The sequence below is a fragment of the Schistocerca nitens genome, chromosome 11, assembly GCF_023898315.1.
Source record: "Schistocerca nitens isolate TAMUIC-IGC-003100 chromosome 11, iqSchNite1.1, whole genome shotgun sequence".
NCBI classification, from domain to species: domain Eukaryota; kingdom Metazoa; phylum Arthropoda; class Insecta; order Orthoptera; family Acrididae; genus Schistocerca; species Schistocerca nitens.
The window spans coordinates 15,792,711-15,817,420 of NC_064624.1; the positions used below are offsets into that span (position 1 = coordinate 15,792,711).

The 24,710-nt window shown below is 44.2% G+C and overlaps 1 protein-coding gene across 1 annotated transcript in view; it reads left to right on the forward strand.

Annotated features, from left to right (window-relative positions):
- Nucleotides 1-8,620: 8,620 nt before the first annotated feature.
- The window catches only part of LOC126213189 (ankyrin repeat domain-containing protein 65-like), an 85,068-nt gene continuing 68,978 nt past the window's right edge, over nucleotides 8,621-24,710 (forward strand). The window contains exon 1 of the mRNA XM_049940815.1: nucleotides 8,621-8,696. The gene's annotated coding sequence lies outside the window, so the exon portion shown is untranslated. The remainder of the gene's footprint in view (nucleotides 8,697-24,710) is intronic.

Consider the following 24,710-nt stretch of genomic DNA (forward strand, 5'->3'; position numbering starts at 1 on the left):
ACTACGCACGTTAGCACACGTTAGTGGACGTTAGGGGGGTGTGGCGGTCGGTTGAGGATAGTGGTGGAGATTTTAACTATTTGATTCCAAGTCCAGGTGGGTGTGGCATTCGCGAAAATTGATTCCATGTCCTAGGTTCTATGAAGTCTAATCAGGTGATAATGCAGTAGCCGATAGGAGTGCAGCATTCTAGGGGTGGAGGATGCTAGCTCATGAATGAATACTGCGCTTATAGTGGGAAAATGTGGAAATTTTCATTTGCTCATTGAATATTCAAATTGTAAATTGAGTTATTGAATATGATTAAAATTGAAATGGAATTAAGTACTTAGGTAATTAATACACTCCTGGAAATGGAAAAAAGAACACATTGACACCGGTGTGTCAGACCCACCATACTTGCTCCGGACACTGCGAGAGGGCTGTACAAGCAATGATCACACGCACGGCACAGCGGACACACCAGGAACCGCGGTGTTGGCCGTCGAATGGCGCTAGCTGCGCAGCATTTGTGCACCGCCGCCGTCAGTGTCAGCCAGTTTGCCGTGGCATACGGAGCTCCGTCGCAGTCTTTAACACTGGTAGCATGCCGCGACAGCGTGGACGTGAACCGTATGTGCAGTTGACGGACTTTGAGCGAGGGCGTATAGTGGGCATGCGGGAGGCCGGGTGGACGTACCGCCGAATTGCTCAACACGTGGGGCGTGAGGTCTCCACAGTACATCGATGTTGTCGCCAGTGGTCGGCGGAAGGTGCACGTGCCCGTCGACCTGGGACCGGACCGCAGCGACGCACGGATGCACGCCAAGACCGTAGGATCCTACGCAGTGCCGTAGGGGACCGCACCGCCACTTCCCAGCAAATTAGGGACACTGTTGCTCCTGGGGTATCGGCGAGGACCATTCGCAACCGTCTCCATGAAGCTGGGCTACGGTCCCGCACACCGTTAGGCCGTCTTCCGCTCACGCCCCAACATCGTGCAGCCCGCCTCCAGTGGTGTCGCGACAGGCGTGAATGGAGGGACGAATGGAGACGTGTCGTCTTCAGCGATGAGAGTCGCTTCTGCCTCGGTGCCAATGATGGTCGTATGCGTGTTTGGCGCCGTGCAGGTGAGCGCCACAATCAGGACTGCATACGACCGAGGCACACAGGGCCAACACCCGGCATCATGGTGTGGGGAGCGATCTCCTACACTGGCCGTACACCACTGGTGATCGTCGAGGGGACACTGAATAGTGCACGGTACATCCAAACCGTCATCCAACCCATCGTTCTACCATTCCTAGACCGGCAAGGGAACTTGCTGTTCGAACAGGACAATGCACGTCCGCATGTATCCCGTGCCACCCAACGTGCTCTAGAAGGTGTAAGTCAACTACCCTGGCCAGCAAGATCTCCGGATCTGTCCCCCATTGAGTATGTTTGGGACTGGATGAAGCGTCGTCTCACGCGGTCTGCACGTCCAGCACGAACGCTGGTCCAACTGAGGCGCCAGGTGGAAATGGCATGGCAAGCCGTTCCACAGGACTACATCCAGCATCTCTACGATCGTCTCCATGGGAGAATAACAGCCTGCATTGCTGCGAAAGGTGGATATACACTGTACTAGTACCGACATTGTGCATGCTCTGTTGCCTGTGTCTATGTGCCTGTGGTTCTGTCAGTGTGATCATGTGATGTATCTGACCCCAGGAATGTGTCAATAAAGTTTCCCCTTCCTGGGACAATGAATTCACGGTGTTCTTATTTCAATTTCCAGGAGTGTAGTTAGATGAGCGATGTTGGTGTCAGATGTGTTTAGTTAAATTCGTTAGCATATTTACAGAGGACTAAGTCTGGCGCAAGTATAAATGCCTAGGCTGGAGCTGTGACGTCAGGGGCCACTCGCCCACTGACGTGGTGTGTGTCCGGTTATAGTGCCCACGAGAGAGAGAGCAGACAATTTTGTGTCATCACCCTACATCACGGTAGCGTCCTCTGGTGGCGACGATATGAAATAAGCCAGTTGGGCTCTGGAGCTCGTCGTGGATACACTGGGTGCAACTGTTTTGAACAGTGGCACTTGCGTCATGATCTGACGTCTTGGTGGCACTCTCTGGCGGCGATATGAACTAAGCCAGTTACAGTCCAGACCTAGTGGCGAACACATCTGCTGGAAATTGGTTAAATAATAAAGACAAGTGCTTTTTAACCGCTATTTTGTTTGCTTAGTAGAGATAAGAGTGGCGTGGTGCATTATCCTGTTGGAATTCGAACTTCGCGCCATTTTTATGGGGGTGGTGTCACTTTCCCAGCAAAATTCAAACTTCCCACCAAAATTCGCCATCTTGATTGACGTCACAGCCGCCATCTTGCGAGACGTCATCGCCGCCATCTGGGATAACGGAACTTCGGCTGGTACGCAGGTTGTTCCAATACTCACACCATGTTGAATGTTAAATGGTACTTGCGATTCCTAGTTGTGACTGAAATCCCAGTCAGATTCTGTGAAGTTGTTAATGTGATATCTGTGACCTCTCACTGACTGTGATTTGTAACAGATAGGCGATTTCTTGCTCACACTTAAAGCATTCTGTGCCGAGAGCTGCTCACGAGAGACTGCAAGGAAAGGCAGTCTTTACCAATGGAGCGAGTCGGCCGGATGTGAACAGCTGCGACGGCCTCGGTTCCGAGCCAACCGCCATCTTGGAAACCGTGATCAAGTTTAGTACACCATTTTTCGCCGTTGTCGTTCTACTCGCTAGATGATGGTAAGTTCTGTCAGTACCTACATTTAGCGGCGTTCTCAGTTATCGTTTGGCACACCACAGACTGGACGCTATTCAAGATGCCGATAACAAAAATTCTCCGTGGTTTCTCTCCTCGCACTCTCGCAGGGTTCAAGAGCTGGACCAAGCTAATTCAAGCCTTTACTGTCGACGGTGTTTCTCCGTATAGTATTCTTGACCTGCAGCAAGAACAGACAGGAACTGCTTTTTTACACTGCTGGCCATTAAAATTGCTACACCACGAAGATGACGTGCTACAGACGCCAGATTTAACCGACAGGAAGAAGATGCTGTGATATGCAAATGATTAGCTTTTCATAGCATTCACAGATGGTTGGCGCCGGTGGCGACACCTACAACTTGGTGACGTGAGGAAAGTTCCCAAACGATTTCTCATACACAAACAGCAGTTGACCGGCGTTGCCTGGTGAAACGTTGTTGCGATGCCTCGTGTAAGGAGGAGAAATGCGTACCATCACGTTTCCTACTTTGATAATGGTCGGATTGTAGCCTATCGCGATTGCGGTTTATCGTATCGAGACATTGCTGCTCGCGTTGTTCGAGATCCAATGACTGTTAGCAGAATATGGAATCGGTGGGTTCAGGAGGGTAATACGGAACGCCGTGCTGGATCCCAACGGCCTCGTATCACTAGCTCGGAGACCACGGCTACGGTTACCCTTGACACTGCATCACAGACAGGAGCGCCTGGGATGGTGTACTCGACGACGAACCTGGGTGCACGAATGGCAAAACGTCAATTTTTCGGATGAATCCAGGTTCTGTTTACAGCATCGTGATGATCGCATCCGTGTTTGGCGACATCGCGGTGAACGCACATTGGAGGAGTGTGTTCGTCATCGCCATTGTGGCGTATCACCCGGCGTGATGGTATGGGGTGCCATTGGTTACACGTCTCGCCATTGGTTACACGTCTCGGTCATTTCAGATGTGTTACGACCCGTGGCTCTACCCATCGTTCGATCCCTGTGAAACCCTACATTTCAGCAGGATAATGCACGACCGCATGTTGCAGATCCTGTGCGGGTCTTTCTGGATACAGGAAATGTTCGACTGCTGCCCTGGCCAGCACATTCTGCAGCTCTCTCACCAATTGAAAACGTCTGGTCAGTGGTGGCCGAGCAACTGGCTCGTCACAATACGCCAGTCACTACTCTTGATGAACTGTGGTATCGTGTTGAAGCTGCATGGGCAGCTGTACCTGTACACGCCATCCGAGCTCTGTTTGACTCAATGCCCAGGCGTATTAAGGCCGTTATTACAGCCAGAGGTGGTTGTTCTCGGTACTGGTCTCTCAGGATCTGTGCACCCAAATTGCGTGACATGTCAGTTGTAGGATAATATCTTTGTCCAATGAATACCGCTTTATCATTTGCATTTCGTCTTGGTGTAGCAATTTAAACGGCCAGTAGTGTTATTCAAATTTCATTTCTCTTCATTAATTGTTTTTTGGTGCTGCAGTTTTTGCCAGCGTAGTTATACAAAGTAACAAGAGGAAACCTGTTCCTGGGAACCAAATGAGTCTGTGGGCGTTGGCTGACGGATCACTACTTACGCGGCGTAGTGGCCGACTGATACGGTCGTATCTGAAGGGAAACACTTGTGATAAGCGCTGAGCTGGTAGCTGTCGCAGCCGTGTGGTCACGTGTGTCGCAGAATGTATCACTGAGCGAGGTCGTCACGTGACACCAGTATTGCAAAACGCTCTGCAAAATACTGAAGGCAGTGATACAGGCACCAAAGAGAACGCATTATCTGATATCGGATAACAAAATAAACACAGTACAACATACTGCGAAGGAAGAGATGAAGAGGAACAATTAGCATTAAGAATAAATGGTACACGGGGAAGAAATGTGTGCAGTACTGCTGAACTTTTCAATCAGCGCTTCATAACTGTTTACTGAAAAGATGAGTTTCTCAGGTTCAGTAGATGCTACCACGGAAAGTCTCAGACCACTTACTACAAGTAACCACAGTAATGCGAGAATAACCCTCACAACATCATTAGAAGTAATGTGCACCATGAATTCCTTAAAATCGAAAAATTCTAGTGGCTACGATAGTATATCAACAATGTTCATTAAACGGTGTACCTCAGAGTTTAGCGACATTTTAAATTATTTGTGTAATCAGTCTTCTACCAATGGAAAATTCCGCAATGGTTGAAATATGCTAAAGTTAAGCCTTTGTATAAAAAAGGAGACAAACAAATACCATAAAACTTGTGCCCAATTTCGCCTCTGTCTGCATTCTTAAAAGCTTTGAAAAATTTAGTACACAGCGGTCTTCTTAATCATCTGACCACAGATAAAATATTATCCAAGTTACGATTCGGATTTCTGAGGGGTTCCGATACTCAAAAAGTTATACATACTGTGAGAATATACTTAATACATTAGATAATGAATTACTGACTACTGGTAATTCTGTGATTGACTGCGTGAATCGTAATATCCTTTTAAGTAAACTAGGATATTACGATGTAACAGGATATGCTACAAAATGATTCTAACCCTACATCTCTGACAGAAAGCGAAGGATGTCAGTAGGAAAGAGACGTTTATTAATCCATCAAGCATCATCTATCAGAGAAACCACGTCCCACATGGTTCAATCTTACGTCCCTTATTTTTTCTTGTGCAGATCAATGATTTCTCATGAATAACGTTACCACAGGCAAAGTTTATGTCGTTTGTAGATGACACAAATATTGCAGTAAATAGTAAATCAAATAGAGCTTTAGATATCGACTAGTGAAATTTCCATTGATATTAATAATTGATTTCTAGGCAATTCTCTGCCACTAAACCTTGAAAAATCGTACTGTATTCAGCTCAGAACCTGTAAAGGTTTTCCTAAAATATATGCCCAAAATAAGACGAGAAGCAGATAAAAGAAGTTGACAGTGCTAAATTCCTCGGATTACACCTTTATGCCAAATTTAACTGGGTACTGCATACCATAGAACTGCTCAAGGGTCTAAACAAATCTTCATTGCTATGTGAATGTCGACAGACATCGGTAATATAAAAATAAAAAACCTTGCGTGCTATGCTTACTTTTATTTTGTAATGCCATATGGGATTATTTTTTGGGGTAGCTCATAAAGCCAGACTAAGGTTTTCTGACCACAAAAACACGCAACAGGAATTATTTGTGGTGTGAACTCAAGAATAGTCTGCAGAAATATTTTTAAGCCACTGGGGACACTAACAACCGCTTCGCAATACTTAACCAAATTTGTCATTATATATATATATATATATATATATATATATATATATATATATATATATATATATATATTTCAAACCAACAGCTCAGTTCACGGAATCAGCACTAGAAATAAGAATAGCCTTCACGATGACTGAATATCGCTTACTTTGGTTCAAAAAGTGTCCACGATTCAGCAATACACATTTTCAATAACATGCCAGCAGCAATAAAACGGTTAACTAGTAATAATGTTCGATTTGAGAAGAGTCTAAAGGACTCCTTTTACTCCATTGATCAGTTTCTCAGCAGAATCGATTGATGTGTGTATGCTATTAGTAACATCACATAATGTGAGGATTGCATACACACTGACTTCCCGTACAAATTTTGTGCAGTAATACGGAAGGTACGAGACGAGATACTGGCAGAAGTAAACCTGTGAGGACCGGGCGCGAGTCGTGCTTCGGTAGCTCAGATGGTAGAGCACTTGCCCGCGAAAGGCAAAGGTCCCGAGTTCGAGTCTCGGTCGGGTACACAGTTTTGATCTGCCAGGAAGTTTCAATACGATCATTGTTGATCAGTAATGTAAAACTTTTTTTAAATTTTATTTTTATTTTTTATTTGATGATGCTTAGCTAAAATAGCCTAAGAATTACGTTATGCACCAAAGCTTACGGAACAATTAATGTTTGTGGATAAGTTTTATAACCATTTAATTTTTTCTTTTTTAGCGACACGACATCCACATACAGGGTCCATACAAGGGCGATGTGCCTGAGGGCCATTTTTTGGAAATTTCAGGAGCCCGTAGATGAAGATGAAATGGAAGATATGATAGTGCGTGAAGAATGTGACAGAGCACAGGAAGACCGAAGTCAAAACATGGCCCCAGCAGTAGACAACATTCCATTAGAACTACTGATAGCCTTGGGAGAGCCAGCCATGACAGAAGTCTTCCATGTGGTGAGCAAGATGTATGACACAGGAAACAATCCTTCAGACTTAAAGGAGACTGTAATAATCCCAATCCCAAATAAAGCAGGTGCTGACAGGTGTGACAATTACCGAACTATAAGTTTAATAGGTCATGGTTGCAAAATACTAACACGAACTCTTTACAGACGAATGGAAAAACTGGTACAAGCTGACCTCGGGGAAGATGAGTTTGGATTCCATAGAAATGTTGGAACACATGAGGCAATACTGGCCCTACGACTTATCCTCGAAAATGTGTTAAGGAACGGCAAACCCACGTTTCTAGAATTTGTAGACTTAGAGAAAGCTTTTGACAAGGCCCACTGGAATACTCTATTTCAAATTCTGAAGATGGCGGGGGTCAAATACAGGGAATTAAAGGCTATTTACAATTTGTACAGGAACCATATGGCAGTTATAAGAACAGAGGGGCACAAATGGAAGCAGTGGTTGAGAAGGGCGTGAGACAGGATTGCAGCCTATCCCCGATGTTATTCAATCTGTATACTGAGCAAGCAGTAAAGGAAACAAAAGAGAAGTTTGCAGTTGGGATTAAAAGCCACGGAGAAGAAATGAATACTTCGAGGTTAGCTGATGAGATCGTGATTCTGTCAGAGACAGCAAAGGACCTGGAAAAGCAACTGAATGGAATGGACAGTGTCTTGAAAGGAGGATTTAAGATGAACATCAACAAAAGCAAAACGAGGGTAATGGACTGTAGTCGAATTAAGTCGGGTGATGCTGAGGGAATTAGATTAGGAAATGAGACACTTAAAGTAGTTTTGATATTTGGGGAGAAAAATAATTGATGATGGTAAAACTAGAGAGGATATTAAATGTAGACTGACAGTCGCTAGGAAAGCGTTTCTGAACTTGAGAAATTTGTTAATATCGAGTATAGATTTAAGCGTCAGGAAATCCTCCCTCAAAGTATTTGTAAGGAGGATGTATGGAAGTGAAACATGGCCGATAAATTGTTTAGACAAGAAGAAAATAGAAGCTTCTGAAATGTGGTGCTACAGAAGATGAGTAGATCACGTAACTAATTAGGAGGCTCTGAACAGAATTGGGGAGAAGAGTTTTTGTGCCACAACCCGACTAGAAGAAGGGACCGGTTGGTGGGACACGTTCTGAGGCATCAAGGGATCACCAATGTAGCATTGGAGGGCAGCGTGGAGAGGGAGAGCAAGAGATGAATACACTAAGCAGATTGAAAAGGATGTAGGGTGCAGTAGTTATTACGAGATGAAGAGGCTTGCACAGGATAGAGTAGCATGGAGAGCTGCATCGAACCAGTCTTAGGGCTGAAGGCCACAACAACAACTTCCACAAGGGCTATTTCAGTTGGGATTTGTGGATGGTTCATTAGCATATCTGTCCTTATTTTGTAAATGTTTATTGTGTACTCTTGTTTTCTGACATGTTACCCATCCCAGAGGATCTCTTCGCTGTGGATCAGTTGGAATGAAAAGTACCTCTAATCTGATTTAATGTAATTTAATCTCTGGCAGGTGTATTAGGGAGGGCGGGGAAGTACTGTGGCCAGATTATCTAATCTGTTCCCTGGCTGGTGTATGGCGGGGGGGGGGGGGGGGGTACATTTCATTTGTCAGGCTGCCTGTACCGCCAAAGCACTGCGGACTAGTCTGGCGGGCTGGACGTGACCTGCTGAGCTGTCCTGTTCTGACCACACCGGGCTGCAATCTGCCTGAGGTGAGTGGCTCCTACTCGGAATGTGACCTGCTTCTCGTGTCTCCTCCTGCGCTTTGATCACAAACCGAGCAGCTGCCGTTTTCTATGCGCCACACAATTAGGACTTTAGCAGTACAGCCCCCCGATTCTTGGCGAGATCTAACTCCTGTGTATAAAGCAGCCTCAAACTTCCGATTACTCTACAGATGATACAGTCATTTTTAAAAGGGCCTCTCTATAAATTTTGAGAAAATGAGTTGAGAACGGTACGAGATTCTACGCACATAGATTCATCCACATCTACATGGATACTCTGCAAATCACATTCAAGTACCTGGCAGAGGGTTCATGGAACCACTTTTTTTTAATTTACTTTGTTTTCGATATTAAAACTGTTGAAAGGTCTCTGTTGGATTCCTTTCATCTTAATTTTTTAAAACTGTTGTCATTTACGGCATACATTCCACTTCTAAATTTACTGTGGTGTTTCTGACTATCTGGGAGGAGACTGAGCAGTGGACCGTGTTACTTTTACACATAATCAAGAACGATCTGTCACACTACTACACTTTAAAACACAGTTTATATGTAATTCATGTCACACAGTCTCATAAGGAACCTACAACCGCTTTCTTTTATATACTGTATATGATAAGATACTGTCATCCCCCTTCCCTTCTGTGTGAGAGGGTGAATGAACAAATGTATTTCTAGTTGCATGCTGGATGGTAGCAGACAAGCCTGTCTGCTAGAGAACAGTAGGACCAACGTCGGAACAGGTAGCTACGCTTTCTAAAAGCAGAGAGGTTTCTACTCTTAGTATGGTCCTGTCCGTCCCTTGTCATGTTGGTATAGGAAGCTGCCTCTCTGGTCACTTCCGTTTTGTATCTGGAAGTACCCTCGGTAGAGGCCCAGGCCAGTCGGTCCATGGCGAGCGTCTGAAGTGGTGGTAAGATCTCCGGCTAAGTGCGTGTCTCCTAAGTCTGTAGGACAATGGATTTCTTAAGTTCAGCCTAACTGAAAATTTAATCACCTTTATTTCAAGTTTAGATCTAAAATATCTTATGTTATCTTAAATTGCAACGCAGTGTAATTCGAGTGTGAAGTTCAGAATATCTTCCAGTAGTTGCTTTGTCACTACTTTGTGAGTAAAGTGGAACCAAGTGTTAATCAGTAACTCTAACTAAGATCATCAATCTTAAATGCGAATGTGCGTGAGATTATAACGTCTCGTCTTGAAAAATATTTTTTAATATAGCAACTTTTCTTATGTTCAACCCACGTGGGGTGTACTTTGTGAGACCAGTACCACGTGCTTATACAATTGTTTGACCCATCAGGTTAATAGTAAGACGATAGTAACCAGTTCGAGGTTTTTCGTTCGTAAATTGCGTTTCGATGTAATTTATTTTAATTATCAAAATTATTGTGGAGTTACACTCTTTGTGTAAACCAAGTTGACCACGTGAAGCATGTGGTGTAATCAACAAAGTAGCCCTCAGCTATTCTTTTCGGGAAGATTTCACAGAGAGTTAGTATGAATTTAGTATACCAGTGTGTGGTAATTTCATGACGGACAAGATTGCGTTACGAACGTAAATTCTTTGGGTGAAAATTGAATCGGTTGGTTGTGGTTAATTTCCTCTTGCATATGTTTCAATGTTCTTCGTGTGTTATTTTATGAATGCATTGTTGTATGCAGTCTCCCAATCTTGGCTCCATATTTGATGTGTTCCGTAACATTACAAACACACATTTTTACAATCCTAAATAAGGCACTAATTTAGTTATGGATCAAGTTTAATATTCTGAGATTTTAACAGAACAGTGATCAATGTTGAAATAAATGTCCAAATACCACATACCAAACCTCAACAATTTTTTAGTCCAATAAATAACTTTTTGCGTTAGTGCTATACTTTAAATAACAGAGGAAATAAATATTTTTTTGATACTTCTACCAACAAGCCTGTAACAAAATGTGTAAATTTTGAACACCCAACAACTCTGTCTTGATAGTAATGACAATATATGATGTAACTAGCAGACTTTTCATCAATGTACTACGAGACAAAATATTAAAAATGATCACAAAATCGGAAATACTGTAACGCGTTGATTGTTACTTGTGAAATGCCAGGGCATTTACACCACTAACAATCAATATAACTTACATCAATACAGAGTGTACACTAGTCAATTTAAAGTAAATTTTATTTGCAGTTAAACACTAAAACCATTTACAGCCATGAAATGACTACTATTGTAGATATAAGAAATACCAGTTTGAAGAAGAAACTGTGATTATGCATCAGTGCACATAGATGAGTATTTTATTTGAAAGGCACATGAATAGACAGATGCACATTCTTTGCTATTGTGATGTGAAACGATTACGTGAAAAATATTTTGTGGTGAAATGTTACCTAAGAATATAAATACTAGTATTATATTCACAAGAATTCTTAAAGTTTTACTTGAGAGAAGCAAGGACACAATATGATCAAACTATAAAGTCAGCTGAAGATACGTATAAAAATAATTTACAGTTAGTGACCTGAAACATGATTAATATAAATGTTTCAGCATCAGATTTGAAGGTACTGGTATTAAAAAATACAGTCATAATATTGCAGCTGATTTCTGAGACATTTGCTGGATTACAGAAACCAATTGTTTCATGGAACTACCACTTAAAAAACTGTACAAATTCCATTTATAATCAAATATTATTTCCTTCAGTCCACATACTATAGCATTAATACAATTTTAATGCTACAGTATTCAGCCTATGTCTTTGACCACTCACATCTGACAATTCGCAACTGTGCATTAGAGGTTTCTGTTTCATTCCCCCCAACAAACTAAAAATTCAAACCAACATGTTACAAAAACTGTAGATCAAGACCTGAAATGACAGTGAAAATTTTTACATCAGAATTTCATGCAAACTGCTATCTAGACAGACTACTGAAAGCCCACGTACAAAATGCTGAATAGTATCAACGATGTATTTCATTCGAGAATTTTTACAAGTGACTGATTTCCCTATTGTTGCAGAAGGTTAATATCAATCGTTTTATAAGCCAGGAAGCACTAACAATCTCTTTGCCAATTCTTTCGTGTACTGTCAATTATATCAAGTAACACCAGCTTCATCAAAACAGAGATCACAGATTGCAACTTAATTCGTGAAATGATGTACATTAATTCTATAAATATGGTAACATTAATAAAAAAAATTAACCTCAACAAAACATTTGGCCGGAAATGACGCCTGTCTGCTCTACATTTTAAATGTTGTAAATTTGTTTTTGCGGCATTGTTGGAGCGACGTCATTTTTGAAAGGGCTTTACTCCTGGAATACCGCCCTTTCAATGGCGATCATATTCGCATGTCACCTGTCGAGTAGCTAATGCCCTATGCGTTACGTTTTGCATCTAAACTGTTATTGTTTCTGAAAGTCAGGTTCCAGCCACGTTCCTATTTGCATTTTGAACGCAACTAGATAGTCAGGTGTTGTGGCTTCTGAGCACATAGGAGAATTACAGAAGCATATAATGTGTCTCTTATTTTAGGAAGTGTTTGTTGTTTTTAATTTTGAAAAGGTTTACACTGGACCAATGGCTATTAACAAGAACGAAATGCAACACATTCAACGTTTGATTGATCATATTCCGCATGCATATAGATATTTCTAGGATGACTTGATGACACGTTCTGCATGTTTCACTACTGCTCCTGCTGATGAAATCGTCCTCTACGTACTTTGATTAGAGATGCAGTACTGTGGGAACGTATGAGTAAACAAAGAAGCAACTTGAAACACTACTAAAGACGTAACTCGACTATATACATGAATTACTTTTTTAAGGAAAGGACCGCATTCCAAGATTTTGCACTTGCTCTTTTCAAGAAGACTGTAAATCTTAGAAGCAGCAGTAAAGGTAAAACACGCATTTCTTTTCTGTTCTTTAAACATTAGGAAGCTCGTCCTCTTACATTCCATGTACCTGTAGAATGTCTTCCTTCGTTCCTGAGAACTAAAGATTTTGGAGTAAGTTCCTTTCAAAATAGACGCTGTCACAAGAGTTAATGTGTTAAATATTTGACATTGAGCGGGGTAAGGCATAAAAAAAAATTAGAAAAAGTTTGAAATTATGTTTAAAGTTTGCTGGGAATCGCCTAGTGCTTTCATGATCAAACACTGGACGAGTACAAAAGCTAGTTTTCGACACATCTGAGTTATTATTATGTCAAATCTGCTGAACTATGTGTCAGTGGACAGCCTCTGTCAGATGTATTGCTAGTAGAGTTAGTAAAGGCAGCAGTAAGTTAAAACGCCATGCCCGATGCTAAAATTATAGTGCTTGAAAACTGGAAATGTAGTAACTGACCAACTTTTTTTCTGTTGTGTGTCGGGTGTTCAGAGCGGGAAAGTATTGTACAGGTTCAGAATTACGTACTAACAAGGGAAACTCCCCATCCCACGCCTCTCAGATTTAGTGGTAAGACGAAGAGCGCCCCAGTACACATACCGTCAAAAACTGAACACGGATCAAGCGTGAAAACAGGGAGGCGGTGCGCAGAACTGTCAAAAAGGAAAAGCAAAATAATAACAAGAATCGCAACGTCGTGGAAAGTAGAGAAACTACTCATGGTGACGGAGTGCAAAGCAGGCACAGCTGGATTAAAAACCCGCTATTACCATTTTTAATTTTTTTCACGATATCATAAACTGTCTGTCTGGTCACTGAAAAGTTTGTTCTCTTTCTGTATGTAGTCTTGGCAGTTGTCATGCTATACATTGGTTACGGAATATGAGTCATGTGGTAAGAATACATTTCCGTCGCAAGTAAATGTGACGACTAGTGAGAGAAGGCGAGATACGACGTAGATGTCTGACAGAAATGAAAACAACAAATAAACGGGCGTGGGCTATGCTACAACAAAGGAATTAAAGAGTCAAGACTTCCAAAGCGAAACGTAACTTCAAAACCTTAAAAACATTTGTTTTGACAGGGCACAGAGAAACTCCCAGAAGTGCTAGTTCCGGAAGGTTCACAGAAGAGCTTTTGCGAAGTTTGGAATGTAGGAAACGAGGTACACTACTGGCGATTAAAATTGCTACACCAAGAAGAAATGCAGATGATAAACGGCTATTCATTGGACAAATATATTACACTAGAACTGACATCTGATTACATTTTCATGCAGTTTGGGTGCATACATCCTCAGAAATCAGTACCCAGAACAACGACCTCTGGCCGTAATAAAGGCCTTGATACGCCTGGGCATTGAGTCAAACAGAGCTTGGATGGCGTGTACAGGTACAGCTGCCCATCCAGCTTCGACACGATACCACAGTTCATCAAGAGTAGTGACTGGCGTATTGTGACGAGCCACTTGCTAGGCCACCATTGACCACACCTTTGCAATTGGTGAGAGATTTGGAGAATGTGCTGACCAGGGCAGCAGTCGACCATTTTCTGTATCTAGAAAGGCCCGTACAGGACCTGCAACATGCGGTCGTGCATTATCCTGCTGAAATGTAGGGTTTCTCAGGGATCGAATGAACGGTAGAGCCACGGGTCGTAACACATCTGAAATGTCACGTCCACTGTTCAAAGTGCCGTCAGTGCGAACAAGAGGTGACCGAGACGTGTAACCAATGGCACCCCATACCATCACGCCGCGTGATACGCCGGTATGGCGATGACGAATACACGCTTCCAATGTGCGTTCACCGTGATGTCGCCAAACACGGATGCGACCATCACGATGCTGTAAACAGAACCCGGATTCCAGAGTGAGATTTTCACTCTGTAGCGCAGTGTTCGCTGATATGAAACTTCCTGGCAGATTAAAACTGTGTGCCCGACCGAGACTCGAACTCGGGACCTTTGCCTTTCGCGGGCAAGTGCTCTACCATCTGAGCTACCGAAGTACGACTCACGCCCGGTACTCACAGCTTTACTTCTGCCAGTACCTCGTCTCCTACCTTCCAAACTTTACAGAAGCTCTCCTGCGAGCACTTGCCCGCGAAAGGCAAAGGTCCCGAGTTCGAGTCTCGGTCGGGCACACAGTTTTAATCTGCCAGGAAGTTTCAGAACCCGGATTCATCCGAAAAAGTGACGTTTTGCCATTCGTGCACCCAGGTTCGTCGTCGTGTACACCATCGCAGGCTCTCCTGTCTGTGATGCAGCGTCAAGGGTAACCGCAGCCACGGTCTCCGAGCTGATAGTCCGTGCTGCTGCAAACGTCGTCGAACTGTTCGTGCAGATAGTTGTCTTTAGAACGTCCCTATCTGTTGACTCAGGGATCGAGACGTGGCTGCACCATCCGTTACAGCCATGCGGATAAGATGCGTGTCATCTCGACTGCTAGTGATACGAAGCCGTTGGGATCCAGCAAGGCGTTCCGTATTACCCTCCTGAACCCACCGATTCCTTATTTTGCTAACAGTCATTGGATCTCGACCAATGCGAGCAGCAATGTCGCGATACGATAAACCACAATAGCGATAGGCTAGAATCCGACCTTTCTCAAAGTCGGGAACGTGACGGTACGCATTTCTCCTCCTTACACGAGGCATCACAACAACGTTTCACCACGCAACGCCACTCAAGTGCTGTTTGTGTATGGGAAATCGGTTGGAAACTTTCCTCATGTCAGCACGTTGTAGGTGTTGGCACCGGCGCCGACCTTGTGTGAATGCTCTGGAATGCTAATCATTTGCATATCACATCATCTTCTTCCTGTCGGTTAAGTCTGTAGCACGTCATGTTCGTGGTGAAGCAATTTTAATGGTCAGCAGTGTACTAGCAGAATTGAATTTATGTGGTCGGGTCGTTAGTCGTGCTTGGGTAGTTCAGTTGGTTACAATTTTGTTTCAGAAAGAAGGCGTCGGATAATACCTAAATAATATGAAATCGACCGAACAAGATAGACTGCCAAAGTAGGGGATTGGTGATGAGGGTGACGTACGGTGGGAACTTGGTGAGCCCCGGGGCCGATACGGTAGCCGTGAAGGCCTCAACAGAACCCCGAAAAAGCATGTTTTCGCAAAAAGTAACAGGAGTCATGCCACAGCACAAGAATAATAGGGACAAACTATTCTAATGTATAAGACGTGCATCATTGAAGAAGTTTACTTTCCTCTCTTAATTATTACTTTTGCTTCTCTCTCATTTTTGTTTAAATTCTGATGGAAGAATATTTTGCGTTCCGTTAATGCAGTCAACAGTATTATAGAGAGAGTTATTTTTCCCGGTAATCTATTCGGATTACAATTTTCTGTCTTCGAGATGCAATTCAGTTTCATAATCCATTAAAAAAAAAGTGGGGCATTGAAGCTCGCCGAAGAAGGCGCATGAAGGAGAGCGAATGGAAGGGCTAGAAGGGGAGATGGGAGGCCCTAAACATAAAAAAATAGTGGTCAGCGCGACAGAATATCAACCCTAAGGGTCCGGGTTCGATTCCCTGCTGGGTCGGAGTTTTTTTCCTCTCAGGAACTAATTAAAAAGAAAAAAAAAGGTTGGTAGAGCACTTGCCCGCGAAAGGCAGAGGTCCCGAGTTCGAGTCTCGGTCCGGCAAACAGTTTTCAAAATGGCTCTGAGCACTATGGGACTCAACTGCTGTGGTCATCAGTCCCCTAGAACTTAGAACTACTTAAACCTAACTAACCTAAGGACATCACACACATCCATGCCCGAGGCAGGATTCGAACCTGCGACCGTAGCGGTCGCGCGGTTCCTGACTGAGCGCCTAGAACCGCGAGACCACCGCGGTCGGCCAAACAGTTTTAATCTGCCACGAAGTTTCATATCAGCGAACACTCCGCTGAAGAGTGAAATTCTCGTTCTGGCACAGAGAAACTGTGTGACAGTGCAGATTATGTGACAAACTATTATGTGCCCATCATTTCATTGGCAGTGATCACATTCATATAGATGTGAACACCTATTCAGGCATATGTCACTCACTTAACAGCGGTACACTTTAGGCGTGTCGATAAGAGATCCCTATCGCATGACTCACGTGCTGTCGCTAATGCCGTGTATGACGCGGCAGACGTGTTTGCCGGTGGAGGATTCGGTCGACTTGTCGCCTTGTCATCAAGCGTTTGCGGTTCCAATTCGAAAGCCACATCTTTTCGGTTGCTGACAGAGTAGTTGTGCAGAATCAACTGTCATTACAATCTCCGACCTTACACCTCGCTGTTGGAAATGGACGTCACACCACGACACAGGCGCAAATTTGAGTACAGCGAGCAGCGTGGGAAATAGAAGGAAAAAATTTGGCACTTGTGAGCATTGAACACGGCGCATCCGCTTTGTTGTTCAACGCCGTCACCACTTCACCACGAAACTGTAGCTCTTCCCCACAGCTCCATATTGCACTTCTTGCTCTTGGACCATTTACTGTTTCTATTTTGCTGTTTTCTTTCACAGTTGAGTACACCCTCTTCCTGTTTTGTGCTTGGTCTATGTTCAGTTTTTGACGGGCTGTTTACTGGGCATTATTACCGCTAAATAAGAACGGCGTGCGCTGGGGAGTTTCCCGTGTACACTATGTGATCAAAAGTATCTGGACACCTGGTTGGAAACGCCTTACAAGTTCGTGGCGCCCCTCCATCGGTAATGCTGGAATTCAGTATGGTGTTGGCTCACCCTTAGCCTTGATGACAGATTCCTCTCTCGCAGCCATACGTTCAATCAGGTGCTCGAATGTTTCTTGGGGAATGGCAGCCCATTCTTCACGGAGTGCTGCACTGAGGAGAGGTATCGATGTCGGTCGGTGAGGCCTGGCACGAAGTCGGAGTTCCAAAACATTCTAAACTTGTTCTATAGGATTCAGATCAGGATTCTGCGCAGGCTAGTCTATTACAGGGATGTCATTGCCGTGAAACCACTCCGTCACAGCCCGTGCTTTATGAACAGGTGCTGAATCGTGTTGAAAGATGCAATCGCCATCCCCGGCTTGCTCTTCAACAGTGTGAAGCAAGAAGGTGCTTAAAACAGCAATGTAGGCCTGTGCTGTGATAGTGCCACGCAAAACAGCAATGGGTGTATGCCCCGTCAATGAGAAACACGACCACACCACAACACGACCGCCTCCGAATGTTACTGTTGGCACTACACACGCTGGCAGATGACGTTCACCGGGCATTCGCCATGCCCACACCGTGCCATCGGATCGCCACATTGTGTACCGTGATTCGTCACTCCACACAATGTTCTTCCACTGTTCAACCGTCCAATGTTTACGCTCCTTACACCGAGCGAGACGCCGTTTGGCTCTTTCCGGCGTGATGTCTGGCTTATGAGCAGCCGCTCGACCATTAAATCCAAGTTTTCCCACGTCCCACCTGAGCGTCGTAGCACTTGCAGTGGTTCGTGATGCAGTTTGGAATTCCTGTATGATGATCCGGATAGATGTCTGCCCATTACACATTACGACCCTCTTCAACTGTCAGCGGTCTCTGTCAGTCAACAGACAAGGTCGACCTGTACGCTTTTGTGCTGTAAGTCTCCCTTCACGTTTCAACTTCACTATCATACAGCAAATAGTGGACCTGAGGGTGTATAGGAGTGTGGAAATATCCTGTACAGACGTATGACACCCAGTCACCTGACCACATTCGTGAATTCCGCAGAGCGGCCCATTCTGCTCTCTCACGGTGTCTAATGACTACCGAGGTCGCTGATACGGAGTACCTGGCAGGAGGTGGCTGGGCCGGCCGGGGTGGCCGAGCGGTTCTAGGCGCTACAGTCTGGAACCGCGCGACCGCTACGGTCGCAGGTTCGAATCCTGCCTCGGGCATGGATATGTGTGATGTCCTTAGGTTAGTTAGGTTTAAGTAGTTCTAAGTTCTATGGGACTGATGACCTAAGATGTTAAGTCGCATAGTGCTCAGAGTCATGTGAACCATTTAGTAGGTGGCTGCACAATGCACCCAGTATGAAAAAAGTATGTTTTTGGGGCTGTCTGGAAACTTTTGATCATGTAGCGTAAGTTCATTGAGAGTCGTTATGTGCTCTTAAAAGTGCGCGTCATTTACGACGGCGGCCGAGTTTAGGTTCGTTCTACGCATCTGACGTCACAAAACGCAGTCAGCCAGTGAACAGAGAACGACGTTGCCAGAGCTCGACTGCAGTGCAGAGCACGGACGAGTGTCTTCAGTTTTAGAAACGTTCAGTCATAAATAAAGTAATAGAACAAAAGCAATGTCTCGATAGCAGACTTTCTGTTTTAGAAAGTTTGGAAAAAGCATTATTTATACCATTTTCTTCATATTCTATTAATTAATTAAACCAAACAAGCAATAAGCCTCCTAATTCAGGCGATAGCAAGGAAAGGTGTTTGTATCATTCTCACGAACTTTTTCGCAATAATGAACAGCGGTAATTGTTTATATCCTATTGTACTTCGACGAAACGTGAGTAATTCGTAAGTCATACCAACAGTGTTTGTCGGTATTTTGCGTCCTTTTTAGAACCCTCCACGAGTTCTGTTCAACGACGAGGTGTGTTAGCGTAATGGTTGAGGTGTTTCGATGCCAAGTGAGAGGGTTTGGGTTCAAACCTTCTTAGGTGCTTTGTATTTTCTTTATTTAAAAACAATATCGATGTGTCTTTCTTCATGAATTTTATTCGTTTGAATGTAATTTTTTGAAATTTCTAGTGCTTTGTCTCTTCATTATAACCATAACAAGTTTTCGGTTTTTCTAATTTTGTCCTCCACTATTTCTTTTCACAGCAATTAAAAACAATGACACACATACAATATTCATGTTATCTGTTTTGTTTGTATATCTTCTCTTCCGCAGTCGCTGTTTTACTATTCATATTGAGATATATTCTTTTGCGACAGTATTGAAAGTGCCGGCCGCGGTGGTCTAGCGGTTCTGGCGCTGCAGTCCGGAACCGCGGGACTGCTACGGTCGCAGGTTCGAATCCTGCCTCGGGCATGGGTGTGTGTGATGTCCTTAGGTTAGTTAGGTTTAAGTAGTTCTAAGTTCTAGGGGACTGATGACCTAAGATGTTGAGTCCCATTGTGCTCAGAGCCATTTGAACCATTTTGATATTAAAAGTATTATTTAGAGCAGAATTTCGGCTCGTACGTTGCCGAGCTACTTGACTGTCGGACGCACTTCCTTGCTTCGCTGCTTTGGCAACATCATCATATTCAATGTTTCCGTCGACTGATCTATGTTTTGGCAAGTATTTGCTGTCCGTTGTGACACACACAAATTGTTTGCGCACTGCGCCTCACTGACAATATATTTTAGTTTTTTCTATGTTTTATTACGTCCACAATTTAGTTTTGTGTACTTCGCCAACTTTGTTTTAATCAGAACTTTTTAGAAAAAAATCGAAATGCCTCTGGTATAAATAAAACTTTTATTACAGTCGCGAAAGACGGAATATTTCTCAATATTACATACGACACCTATCTGATACTTAAATTAAATGAGATATTGTTATACAGCAAATTTTATATGAAATTTGGGTATCTTGTCCACATTTCATTCTCAACATTGCGGCAACTAAAATCGACCATACGGAAAGTATACGCTTGGACTTTTACCTCTGCAAACTCTTCAAAATTTCGTGCAATGGTTTACTACATTTAATGCTGCAGAATAACTGCGTTGAACATCGAAACTAAATTGTCATTTATGGGGGGAAGGTATCACTCAAGAAGATGTGTAAAAATCAAATTTTTGGGCCAAATAGTTTTTGTGAAATCGAATGATAAAGTGTGTCAAAGCAGTCGGAACACCGTGTGTCTGCACAGGCGAGCAGTGCAGTGATGACAAAATGCGGGGAGCACGTCTCTGTAGCAGCGAAAGGGTTAATGCGGCCGTGGTGGCTTTACTTCATAAACTGCGCACTCCCCCCTGAACGTAAGTTTCCAAACTATACTATACTATACTATGACGCTGCTTCTCTTGGCTCGTGCGTCGTTTGCAACTTGGCAACGCAGCAATCTCCCGCGCCTGGGCGGGCATGCGCGAGCCGCCAAGATAAAAGAATTCAACTATAGTCTGTATGGACAAAGTCCACGAATTTGCGCGCTCTTAGTCACTTCGCCTCAAGATGCATAGACAGTTTCTAACTGCAATACTTGTCGTGTTCAACCTCTTAAGATTATACCTCTTAACGAGTAGGTTATAACACCATTTTAAATTTTTTGATTCGGTCAAGGATTACATGAAATAATGAATGTCCGAGTTTTCGTTGCCTCTGAAACTTATTTAGGCCACCTGCAACTGACCTCGGATTCACATGCCCCTGAGTCGCGTGGCATCCGTGTACTTCGCAAAGGCGCCCGGAGAAAGTGCGTAATAGAAGCGTGTCGGGTGGATGGGTGAGTTTTGTGGGTCTAGGCAGGCAGGATTTGAACCACTTGCTAGCAAATAGCGACACTCAGTTTAAACTGAACGACGCTACTTGACCTTGGATGGTTCATGTTGAATGTGCACATAAATCTAGTTTCGTAATTTATTACGCATCTCTTCCGTGGAAGAGTGGATCAGCGGTTTTCCAGTTTACGCTACTGTAGCAGCCTCCTGATAAGACTTTTTCACACAAGGGGAATTACAAATCTCGATATCTGATAATTACAATCTTCGTCGGTGTCGTTCAAGAGTTCCATGCAGTTGTTGTGTTGCTAACTTATCCAGAGATAATCGTCAACTGGTGCGTTGCAATGAAAGGCATATATTACTCGACTGACAAAGACGTAGCTTTTACTGAAGCGTGACGTTAAGTGAGGTAATATGGCGGTGTCAGGAAGTTTGTTCGTGGTACTACCACGATTTTCTCAAACGAAATGCCGTTGTAACATTTACGAGGTGGTTTAAAGAATTTCTAAAAATGATTCAAATGGCTCTGAGCACTATGGGACTTAACATCTATGGTCATCAGTCCCCTAGAACTTAGAACTACTTTAACCTAACTAACCTAAGGACGTCACACACATCCATGCCCGAGGCAGGACTCGAACCTGCGACCGTAGAAGTCCCTCGGTTCCGGACTGAGCGCCTAGAACCGCTAGACCACCGCGGCCAGCCTAAAGAATTTCTACACTTAAGTAAATATTTGCGTTCTAGCTTACTTTAACACATACAGTATAGAATAGGGTGACCAAACGTCCCGGAAAACCGGGATTGTCCCGGTTTTCATCCATGTGTTCCGGTGTCCCAAAAATTTGTTTCGGGACCCTCAAAAGTCCCGGAATTCAGTTTTTAAATACATTTCGTGAAACTTTCTCAAATTTTTGGGATTTCGCTACATTAAAGGAAATACAACAGAGGAAATTAATATATTTTAACTTATTTGTCTAAAACCTCCATTGTCCCATACTAGTAATCATGGTATCAGTATTGATACACTCAGGCAATAATTTACTTTGAGCGGTACTTTGGCCAACAAGTAGTAAGTTGTATTATTGCAACAGAGCTATGAAACCGTCCGATTGTCGCGCCACTTACTCACACACTCATTGTCAGAACAGTGTAGTAGTTGATGTTTGGCTCAAATGGCTCTGAGCACTATGGGGCTTAACATCTGAGGTCATCAGTCGCCTAGAACTTAGAACTAATTAAACCTAACTAACCTAAGGACATCACACACATTCATGCCCGAGGCAGGATTCGAACCTGCGACCGTAGCGGTCGCTCGGCTCCAGACTGTAGCGCCTAGAACCGCGCGGCCACTCCGGCCGGCAGTTGATGTTTTTTCAGACAAACTGCAACAGTTTTTTCTCATATTAGTCGTATTATTGCTGCAGTACTGTGAAACGCAATGCCGAAACGTGCCTGCAAGTTCAGTGACTGTTATTCCAAGGGATGGAATTTCATTAAGAAAGGTCGTTTTGATTACGAAACAGAGTGTTCCGTATGTAACTGTTTCATTAGTATGTCATGGTGGACGTTCCGACATAGTTGATCACATCAGGTCAAAGAAACACATTAACAGATACAGTGCACCGAGCTGCAGTAAAATTCTACAAAATTATTTTGTGAAACATCAGTCAAGTGAAGAGACGAAAGTTCGAGCAGCCGAGTTTACACTAGCCTACCACACGGTAAAACATCACCAAACTTATAGATCTAGTTATTGCACTAATAAGCTTAACAGCATTATGTTTGATGATTCTTCCATTGCAAAAAAGTTTAATTCAGCAAGAACTAAAGTGTCAGCCTTAGTGAAAGGAGTTATGGCTCCCCAGAGTGTAAAGGAAAGCCTTGAATACATCAAAAAGTCTTCTTTCTACGGAATATCCACTGATGCCAGCAATCATAAGGCCACTTTAATATTTCCGTTCGTTGTTCAGTTTTTCGATATTAATCAGGGAATTCAGACAAACTTTTGAAGGTGAGTTCCCTACCTAATGAAACTTCTGACGAAATTTCAAGATTTTGTATGAATACTATCGAAATGTTTGATCTTGAGAAAAATAAATGTGTGGCATTTTGTGGAGACAACACCACCACAGACTTTGGTGGCTTAGAAAGACAAGGCAAATGCAACATATTTACCAAATTAAAGGCAACATTGCATTAAAACATTGAAGGAAAAGGGTGCCCTACATATGTTTTACACAATAGCGTGCAGACATCTGCTGAAGTTTAAGCTGTGATGTTGAAACTATCGTCATGAAGGTATACTCACACTTTTACATATATACTGTTAGAACAGAGAGGAGTTCTGTGATTGTGTGGGAACTGAATATACACTCCTGGAAATGGAAAAAAGAACACATTGACACCGGTGTGTCAGACCCACCATACTTGCTCCGGACACTGCGAGAGGGCTGTACAAGCAATGATCACACGCACGGCACAGCGGACACACCAGGAACCGCGGTGTTGGCCATCGAATGGCGCTAGCTGCGCAGCATTTGTGCACCGCCGCCGTCAGTGTCAGCCAGTTTGCCGTGGCATACGGAGCTCCATCGCAGTCTTTAACACTGGTAGCATGCCGCGACAGCGTGGACGTGAACCGTATGTGCAGTTGACGGACTTTGAGCGAGGGCGTATAGTGGGCATGCGGGAGGCCGGGTGGACGTACCGCCGAATTGCTCATCACGTGGGGCGTGAGGTCTCCACAGTATATCGATGTTGTCGCCAGTGGTCGGCGGAAGGTGCACGTGCCCGTCGACCTGGGACCGGACCGCAGCGACGCACGGATGCACGCCAAGACCGTAGGATCCTACGCAGTGCCGTAGGGGACCGCACCGCCACTTCCCAGCAAATTAGGGACACTGTTGCTCCTGGGGTATCGGCGAGGACCATTCGCAACCGTCTCCATGAAGCTGGGCTACGGTCCCGCACACCGTTAGGCCGTCTTCCGCTCACGCCCCAACATCGTGCAGCCCGCCTCCAGTGGTGTCGCGACAGGCGTGAATGGAGGGACGAATGGAGACGTGTCGTCTTCAGCGATGAGAGTCGCTTCTGCCTCGGTGCCAGTGATGGTCGTATGCGTGTTTGGCGCCGTGCAGGTGAGCGCCACAATCAGGACTGCATACGACCGAGGCACACAGGGCCAACACCCGGCATCATGGTGTGGGGAGCGATCTCCTACACTGGCCGTACACCACTGGTGATCGTCGAGGGGACACTGAATAGTGCACGGTACATCCAAACCGTCATCGAACCCATCGTTCTACCATTCCTAGACCGGCAAGGGAACTTGCTGTTCCAACAGGACAATGCACGTCCGCATGTATCCCGTGCCACCCAACGTGCTCTAGAAGGTGTAAGTCAACTACCCTGGCCAGCAAGATCTCCGGATCTGTCCCCCATTCAGCATGTTTGGGACTGGATGAAGCGTCGTCTCACGCGGTCTGCACGTCCGGCACGAACGCTGGTCCAACTGAGACGCCAGGTGGAAATGGCATGGCAAGCCGTTCCACAGGACTACATCCAGCATCTCTACGATCGTCTCCATGGGAGAATAGCAGCCTGCATTGCTGCGAAAGGTGGATATACACTGTACTAGTGCCGACATTGTGCATGCTCT